Below are 10,456 nucleotides of genomic sequence, written 5' to 3'. Positions count from 1 at the left end.
AGAATACAAATTTCAAATTATCACCATGACTAAAATACTTATTGTGATAGTCTCACTTAGTATATTAAAATAATTTATTCATTTATTCATGTTCCTCTAATTAGTTTACACTTTCCCAGGGAAAGTAACCTTTAGTCTCCAAGAGAAGAAACATTGTCTCAGCCCAGTTAAGGTTGCAGATTCTGAGTTATCCACCAGTTCGTAGTCAGGACATGGGACCTGGTTGAAACTTTCAAGATGATTCAAACTTGATCTAATATCTGTCCCTCAGTCCTCCTAACCCCCACTTTAGAATCAAGGTACAATTATCCCATCAACGGGTCTTTTCAAGATCACAGCTTTCACACAGTTTTAGTTTCTTGCAATCTGGCATATTTCCTGAAATAATATATTCTTAACAGTTCACTTGGCCAGAAATAGATAATCTTTGTTCCTTTATTATTATAAATAATTTGTCATGATTTGTTAGCACTATTGGGATTTATGATGCCTTGTTAGCATCTCTCGATACGGTAGATTGTGTTCTTTATCATAATCTATATTCCTATGGATTTGAACCCACTGAAAATAGGACCTTTTGAAAATGTTATTTTTAGTTAAGATGTGGGCCTTAATCCAGATTACTGGAGTCTTTTATAAGCAGAAATTCAGACATAATCAGAGAAAGCCATGGGGAAGAGCCAGCAGCAGGAAGTCAGCAAAACCAGAAGAGCAGGGAGAGAGGAGAGAACATCACGAAGTAATGGGAAAGTCAAGGAACCCAAGGACTGCCAGCCAGCTAGAATACTACAGTCTTTAGGGAGAGAGCAAGCCTTGCTAATGTCTTGATGTTGGACTTCTGTAGCCTCAAAACTGTGAGCCAATAAATTCCCATTGTTTAGCCAACCCATTGTGTGGCAATTGTGATAGTAGCTCAGGAGAAACCAAGACACTTGAAAATTGCCCAAGACATCCAAGAGCTTTTGTTTCATAGGAAATGAGAGATTTAATCTACTCTTGGGAAATGTGGCAAATCTACCTTCTTTCAGCATACTGTTTCTGTACTTATGGCCACAATCTTGTTCTTGGTACACTTTTTACTTTGTTCAGAACTACTGGGTTTACTCACAATTCTCTTCATCTACCTTCCCTACACATCGGCATGAAGAAAAGTATATATCTATGCTTTATCAGGGAGGCACATACTCAATATAAGAAACGGAACATATAACTATATCGAAACCGCCACTCTTAAAATTAATAAACATTAAGTATATCTATTTACATTCAACCTATTTTGTAGAAAAATATCTTTTTGAAAGCTTTCTCTTCTCCCATTTGAATATTATTATGGCTTTTATGAACTCAAGTTGTTTATGAATAATTATTTTTTTAATTCTCAAATTGTTCCAAATTGGACAGTGAAAATACCTCAAAGCTGGTTCTTCTATCCTTTCAGTGTTATTGCAGATATTTTTAAAGCATCCTTGCATTCTGGAAAGAGTAAAATGCTCCACAGTATCATCTAGCTTTCAAAGAGCTCTGTTTCCTTTAATGGAGAACCTCAATGGAGAGCTCAGTCTCAGGCATTGAGAATACATAGGAGATTGTTTTACTCCGCAACCTCTTTAGTGACAGAACAGGTTAAGAGTTCAAATTGACATTTTTAGTTTAACTCTAATTTACTGAATCCATTTTATTTTCTTCTGAAGTATTTTTTCTACAACATACTTAGATCCAGAATGATATAAGGCTCTTCAGAAGGGGTTCAGATCAACATTAAACCCCCTTCCTTCCCTCCATCTGAACCTAAAGTGAAAATCCATTTTTAACAGATAGTCCTCTTATCTTTTACCTGGAAAATTGGGGAAAGCTTTGCAAAGAAATGACATCTAAGCCAGTCTCAAAGAACCAGAGAATTCAACAGCCAAGTGGTATGGGACTCAATGTGAGCTGTAAAATGAATTCCAGCTAAAATTAAACATATTTATAGTCACATCATGTATAGGAATGGCAGAGGCATGAAATTAATCTGGAGCAAAATGCTGGGAAGAGAAACCAGTGGCAAGAGATGAGGACAAAGTGGCACATTTATTTAATTCATGAGGGTCTTGGTTTGCCACACTACGGAGATTGATTTTTACCCAATAGGTTATCGTAGGAGAAAAGTGATTAGGTGTTTCTAAGAAATGTCATAGACAAATAATCAGCAGAGTATATTTACAATAATTCAAAAAATTAATTTAAATTGCTTATACCATCAACATTCTTTCAGTGTGTAAAGAATTCTAGAAGGTTAAAAAAGGAAATTTTATGTAAAAACTTTTCTTAACAAATCCTTGCTATTTTCATAAACTGAGATTGATGAGTCAAGTCCTAATGGAAATATCATCCCATCCCATTGTTAATCCATCTCCCTCACTCACAGAAGATAGGCATATCCACTCTGGTAAGAAGAATTGGTAGAATTCTAAGACGGATTCCATGATCTCTGCCCCAGGTGATATGCACGTGATTAAGTTACATTATATGGCAATGATGATGGACATCTTTCCTTGATTAGGTTACATTACATGGCAAGAGTGAAGAGATTGTACAGATATAATTAAGGTTTCAAATAAGTTGAGCTTAAGTTAATTAAAAGGAAAATAATCCTGGCTGGGCATGATTTAGTCATTTGAGAGTTCTTTAAAGAGGGTTTAGGACTTCTCTGAGTTCAGAAAGAGGTTCTCCTGCTGGCTTTGAAGAAGTAAGTGGCCATGAGTCCTCAGCTGCAAGGAAATGAACTCTACCAAAAATCATGTGAACTTGGAAGGAGATTTTGAAACTCAGATGAGACCCCATCTTATACCTTGAATACAGCTTTATGAGACACCAAGGAGAGGACTCAGCTAAGTCCAGCCCAACTCCTGACCCATGGAAACTGTGAGATAAGAAATGTGTGCTGTTTTAAGCTCTTGATGTTGTGATAATTTGTTAAGCAGCAATAGAAAGCTCATATACCCATAAAATGTTAAGGAAAATCACATGGAATCACTACTTCTCTATTAAGATAAACAGTGTATGCCTTAAATGCACAGAACCTAAAGCCAGGCTTTATGGACTCATGTCCCAGTACCACTACTTACTTGCTGTGTGACTTTGGACATGTTCCTTCATTCTTCCCGTAGTAGTTAAATTCATATGCAACTTGGCCTGGTTTTGGTGTCCATTTGTTTAATCAAGCCAGCACTATCCTGATTGTCATTATGAGGACATTTCATGGACTTAAATCATCAGTAAGTTGACTACATCTATGTCTGATTACATCTACAATCAACTGAGGCAATTACCTTTAACAATGAAAGAAGTCTCATCCAATCAGTTGAAGGCTTTAAAGGGAGAAGTGATGATTTTAGCAGTCAGAAGAGAGAATTTCCATCTCTACTTCAGCCAGCAAGCTTCTCCTGGGAAATTCATAAAGGATCTGAATCAGAGTTACTGGCTTGTAGTCTGCCCTATGGAATTTGGGCTTCTGCATCCCCACAGTCACATGAAATAATTCTTAACAAAAAGCTCATAGTATTTACAGACATCTCCTGTTAGATCTGTTTCCCCAGAAAACCCTAACTAGTATACTTCCAAACCTTGATTTTCTCTTGGTGAAATGAGAATAAATGTAGGGCTTGATGATAAGATTATTTTGAGGATTAAAGGACTTAATTTATGCAAAACCCTCTCCAAGATTTGGAGATAAATTACAGTTCCAATGTAATCACTAAAACACATGCATGGCTGATGAAATCTTTTGCTGTAATTGTTACATATTACTTCCAATGAATTTCACAATGCAAAAAATCTCTAATTATAAAATAAAATTGAAAGAAAATGCTTTTGGGAAAGCTACTCGGTTGTGTTAAATAGGTAGATAGATAGGCAGATGATAATAGATAGATGATAGATTATAGACAGATGACAGATAATAGATGATAGATAGATAAAGAGATATAGGATAGAAAGCTAGACACAAATAAAAAAAAAGAAAAAAAGGATAGAAAGCTAGAGATAGAAAGGAAATAGATGACCTGGAATCCTTACAATTAGAAGATAATTCTTGAATCTCTGGGTCAAATCTTAATGGATTATCTACAAATGGATTACATTTTAAAGACAATATCAAGAAATAAGTGAAGATGTTTCTGGAAAATGACAATGGTCAGGCTAGAACTTTTTTTATTTTTAGATTCAAGCAAGACTCAAAATGGAAACATCTTTCCATAAAATATCCAACTGGAAGATTTTAGCTGTATAAAGGGGAAAATTAGTCTGCAATGTAGTATAATATTGCCAAAGACCAGATACATCAGAATCATATAGGGGTACTTGAAAAAATTATAGATACTTAGACTTCATTCCAAGAGAATCTTGCCCAAGAGAGACCAAGAAACTATTTTTCAAAATCTCGGTATTACTTAAGGCAGCAGCAAATAGATTCCAAAATGTCAGTAGATTAACACAGTAAAAAAGGAATTTTTGTGCACAGAATAGTTCAGCGTGAGGCTGGTACATAGATTCTTCTGCATGCAGTCATTCAGTATCCCAGACTCTTTCTATCTTGTGGTTCCCTAATTCCCTAACCATTTACTTATCTGCTCTTAGTTTCATTATCATTTGCTTCCAAATTCTTGCTTGCCTCGAACACTTATTAGAGAAGTGAGAAGAAAAGGGCATTATTTGAAGCTTCAATGTGCCAGGTCTCATGGAATCATTTCATTCATTACTTTGGTGATCTTGGGAAATAAGCTGATCATTCCAGCTTCCTTTTCTTCCTCTGCAAAATTGGAATGGTAGCAACTTTCCCAGGCCCAATTAATAGCCACTGTTCATTTCAAGTCCTTTCTATGAGCCTGGTTAAGTATTAGATAAATCATATCATTTTATCCTCACAATATCCCTGTGACAGTCTTATTATCATGCCCACACTTTTAAATGAGGAAACTGAGGCAAAGAAAGGTTAAGTAAGTTGTTCAATCAGTTTGGGCATAGTCCTCGGACCTTTAGACTTTATCCATTATATCTACTCAATTGATTCACTTGCTTCCTAAAAGCAAAAGACTGTCATGACTTGGGGCATATTTAGAATAAAGAACATAATCTTATTGAGTGCTCAGTTTAGCAGCACATCTGTGGTGGTTCTTTGCAACACCAGCCCACTTTGCAAAAATTCAAGTAACATAAACTTAAATTTGACCTAGTTTAATCAAATTGTGGGTTGTGGTTCAATTATTCAGCAATTGATTACTAAGAATTTAAACAGCTTTTGACAACCACTTTCTTTTGTGGTCTCTCTCAGAAGCTAATGTAGCTATTTCTCACTGCCATGAGCATACCATAATCCCTTCTAAATAACCTGAAAATGCAGAAGGAACTACAGTCCTACAGACACCATATTTCAGACAGTATGGATTTAAAGCAGGTTCATAGAATGGATCTTGAGATGACTTTCCAGCTCATTCAAGCCCCAAATATCATCTTATGTTAATTGTCAGCAGTTTACTGGCAGTAACATAAGAGCCTCGACTTAGCTCAATAATAATATATATTCTTTACTTCCCCTTTAGTGAGCAGACAAAACTCAAGCAGACTTAGCCTATGAGTGCTGACATCAAGAGGAAGTCAGACCACCGTGTTATGGATTGAATTGTGTCCTTCAAAAAGACATGTTCTATGGGGGACATGACTCCCAGGGGTGTAAATCTCCCTGGCAATGCAGGATATGACTCCCAGGGATGAGCCTGGACCTGGCATTGTGGGATTGAGAAAATCTTCTTGACCAAAAGAGGGAAGTGAAATGAAACAAAATAAAATTTCAGTGGCTGAGAGATTTCAAATGGAGTAGAGAGATCACTCTGGAGAGCATTCTTATGCTTTATACAGATATACCTTTTCAGTTTTTAGCGTATTGGAATAGCTAGAAGGAAATACCTGAAACTATTGAATTGCAACTGGTAGCCTTGATTCTTGATTCTTGATTCTGTATAGCTATGTAGCTTACATGGTGTGACTGCGATTGTGAAAACCTTGTGGCTCACACTTCCTTTATCCAGTATATGGACAGATGAGTAGAAAAATGGAGACAAAAATTAAATGAAAAATAAGGTATGCTGGGGGGGTATGGAATGCTTTGGGTATTCTTTTTTACTTTTAAAATTTTTATTCTTATTTTAATTTTTAATTTTTAATTTTTTGGTGTAAAGAAAATGTTCCAAAATTGACTGTGGTAATGAATGCACAACTACATGATGGTACTGTGAACAGTTGATTGTACACTGTGGAAGATTGTATGGTATGTGAATATATCTCAATAAAACTGAATTTTAAAAAAGACAGACATGTTCAAGTCCTAGCCCCAGTCCTATAAATGTGAACTTATTTGTAAATAGGATCTTTGAAGGTGTTACCAGTTGAGATGAGGCTAACCCAATGTGACCAGTGTCCTTATAAGGAGAGGATTTGGGGACACAGTTAACAATAGACAAAGAGACCATGTGACAGAGGCAGAAATTGGGTTATGCCACAAATCACAGAACATTTTTGGATTGCCAGCACACCAGAACCCTACTGACTGCAGAGAAAGCAAGGCCCTGTAGACATTTTTATCTTGGACCTCTAGCCTCCAGAACTGAGACAGTAAATTTCTGTTAAGTCAGCTTTGTTACAGCAGCCCTGGAAGCTAAGACACACGGCATGGCTGAGATGCATTGGTGGTGGTTCCCTCAAAACTGGTACCAAGAAGCCAAAGTGAGAGGATCAGGAGGAGCCAAAATTGACATTGCCAGGACCTTGCAGAGGCAGCCCAATACTTACAGAGCAAGAGTCAGCCCTGCTCTTCTGGCAACATCACTGATCAGCCTCTGAGGCAGGAGGTTTTCTAATAGAAAGAGACAAGGATTGTATGACAGATTCCAAAGCAAGAGTGAGCTGTTGCCTTCCTGTTTCCTGTTTGGGTTGCACAGACCTCCCTCAGCTACTCAGAAATGATAGAACAAGCAATCTGTTCTGGTTTTGGAAAGCTCTAATGTTCATTTATGTGGGGGTGTTAAATTAATCAAGAAAAACAAAACAACACATAAAACAAAAGCCCAGTCTCCTGCTCTGAGTAATCAAGCATGGAAACATAGCCCATCCTACTCTGGCATTTTTGCCTCCGTAGCCCCAGGAGCAATGTGTGGTTTATAGGTCATTTTGTTTTTTCTTTCTTTCTAATTGGTTTTACTCTTCATGCTGTGTCTTGTGCAGCATCAACTAAAGACCTCATATTTTTGAAGTAGCAGGGAAAGTGAGTATCCACCGCCCACCGTGACTGGACAGATGGGTTTGCAAATGTTCCACATTTACACTTTGCCCCACTATGCATGCTCAGAAGGGCTGGGTTTCAGTAGCATTTCACCTGCCTCCATGCCTCCAGTTCCTTAATCTAAATGAGAGTCAAATTCACCGCTTTCTGTTTGTGTCTGTAGCAAATTCTGCTTTTCCAGACCCATCTTTTCTGACACAGCAATGATCACCAGGCATCCTGAAGAGGGCTGACATGTGAAGTTTTGAAGGTTTAACTCTGGTTATGTCCTGTTGGCAATTACCTCTACATGGGGACACTAAGCAGTTTGTATGATCATTAAAGATGTGAGAGAAATGGATGTTTTTGAAATGTTTCATGGTCCACAGCAGTACTTGTGTAAAATATATATACTTTGCTGTGTCTCTGTGAGTCTTTTTAATCAAATAGCTTTTTTCCCACTCATTCAACAGGCGTTTGCCATCTACTTTCTTTGGGTGCATCACCATCATGTGAGATGCAAAAAAATCTAGAGAACAGAGTGGCTATGGTAATTGACATGTTTTAATTTTTCCCAACTAGTGACTATTTTTATTCCCATTTTATAAAGAGTAAACTGAGGCAAAGAGAGGTCAAGAGTTTGCCCAAAGTTGTGCAGGGCTTTCCAGCTTGAGTCTGCCCTGGTGGCCACTATGCTTGGTTGCCTCGGGAGTCTTCCAGACTCAGCACACTCTCGAGTCCAGGGCAGGGCATTGAACTTCAATCTCGGCCTTTTGTCCTACTCTAGTGAGCGGTGCAGAATGACCCCAAAGGAAATAAAGTTTGTCTCTAACTCTCTGTTTTATTTTGCTAAAGCTGCCAGAATGCAAAATACAAGAAATGGGTTGGGTTTAAAATGGGAATTTATTAGTCTACAAATTTACAGTTCTAAGGCCATGAAAATATCCCAATTAAGAAATCAACAGGATGATTGCTTCTCTGAAGAAAGGCTGCTGACATCCAGGGTTCATCTGTCAGATAGCAAGGCACATGGCCGGCATCCGCTGGTCCTTCGCTCCTGGGTTTCATTACTTTCAGCTTCTTGTTCCAGTGGCCTCCTCTCTGAGCTTCTGTGGGTCCTCTCTTAGCATCTCTGAGGCTTTTCTCTCTAAAGTCTCTTGGCTTTTTCTGTCCTTTATCCTCTAATGAGGGACTCCAGTAAAGGATTGAGACCACCTTGAATGGGGTGGGTCACATCTCAAATTGGTATAACCTAACCAAAAGGTCCCACCCACAGCAGGTCTGTGCCCATAGGTGCAAGCCATAGGGATGGATTAAAGAACATGGATTTTTCTGGGGTACATAACAGCATCAAACCATCATACTCCGCCCTCCAGACAACAAAAAGACATATTCTTTCCATATGCAAAATGCATTCATTCCATCACAATATTGCAAAGGCCTTAAATCATTTCAGTAATAATATTAAGTACAAAGCTTCATTAAAATCAGTTACAGATGTGGTCTTTCCTAAGGCAAAATTCTCCCTCTGTCTGTGAACCTGTGAAACTTAGAACAAACACTCTGCTTCCAATACACAAAGGAGGGACAGTCATAGAGTGAAGGTTTCCATTTCCATAGGGAGAAATGGAAAGGAAAACAGGATTCACAAGTCCCAAACAGTTCCGAAGACCTGCAGGGCATACTTCATTAGATTTCCAGGTCTGAAATCATCTATAGAATTACATTTTATCCTTAGGGCTTGAGAGAACAGCAGTCCCATCCTTTCCAAGTGCTTGTGCAGTGCCCTGTTCTCTCCAAACACTGGGGTGAGGGCTCCAACGTCTCCAAGTATTGGAGAGAAAACCATATTCTCGGCCCCACTCTCCTCAAGCATCTGGGTGGAAGCTGGGCTCTCTGCCATCTCCAGGACATAGGCTCCATTCCTTTAGAGCAAAGTGGTGGCAGCTAGGCTCTCCCCAATCCCCAGGGAATGTGCTCCACCCTCTCTGAGGTCTGCAGCAGCAGCACTCTTCATGAACAATGGGAAGGAAAGCCCACCCTCTGCAAACTCTGGGGCAAACTCACCCTTTCCACATGCATGGGTGGGTCTGCTCTCCTAGCCCAAGGTTCTTGGTTCTAGACCTCACCTTCCATGGTTCTGCAACTGAAGTTATTTTTTCTTCAATCTTTCCCTTTTCTGTCCCTTGTAGTCCATACTGGCAATGGTTCCTTTCATACAGACCTTACAAAAAGCTCATTGGTTTCACATGCAGCACACAGGGGTCCAAACTGTCAGACAATAGGACTTTCCACAAATCCTTTCTGGATATCTCCATCTCCAATCCTGACTCACACTGAAATGGCTTGCTGGTTCTATGTTCTGTTAAATCCTCAAATGGGGCACCATTCTCTGGGAACTCACTTTCTGGAAGATCAGAATTTTCCAAACCATCAATTTCTGGTTTCTTCATACCCAAGTGTTCAGTTCTCAGCTTATCCCTTTCCTTTCACATTTTTCTATAAACTGCAAGGAGAAGCCAGGCTGCACCTTCAACATTTAAGTTGGAAATCTCTTCATCCAAATATCCAACCTCATCACCTTCAAATTCTGCCTTCCATACAACATCAGAACTCAATTTTGTCAAGTTCTCTGCCACTTTAAAACAAGGATCACCTTTCTTTCAGTTTGCAATTACATATTCATCATTTCTATCTAAAGCCTCATTGGAAGTACCTTAGCATCCATACTTCTACAAACAGTCTCATCAAAGCAATCTAGGCCTTTCCTATCAAGCATCTCACAATTCTTCCAGAATCTTCCCCTTACCCATTTATAAAGCTGTTCTAGCATGTTTGGTATTTGCATCTCAGCACCCCACTCCTGGTACCAAAATCTGTTCCAGCTTGCTAAAGCTGCCTGGATGCAATATATGAGAAATGGGTTGGCTTTTACAATGGGGATTTATTAGTCCACAAATTTACAGTTCTAAGGCTATGAAAACATCCCAATTAAGGAATCAACAGATGATACCTTCTCTGAAGAAACGCCATTGGCATCCAGGGTTCCTCTGTCAGATAGCAAGGCACATGGCTGGTGTCTACTGGTCCTTCATTCCCAGGTCTCCTTGCTTTCAACTCTTGGTTCCAGTGGCCTCCTCTCTGAGCTTCTATGGGTCCTCT

The sequence above is a fragment of the Choloepus didactylus genome, chromosome 8 (assembly GCF_015220235.1).
Source record: "Choloepus didactylus isolate mChoDid1 chromosome 8, mChoDid1.pri, whole genome shotgun sequence".
NCBI classification, from domain to species: domain Eukaryota; kingdom Metazoa; phylum Chordata; class Mammalia; order Pilosa; family Megalonychidae; genus Choloepus; species Choloepus didactylus.
Note: the sequence above shows the minus strand (reverse complement) of the source record.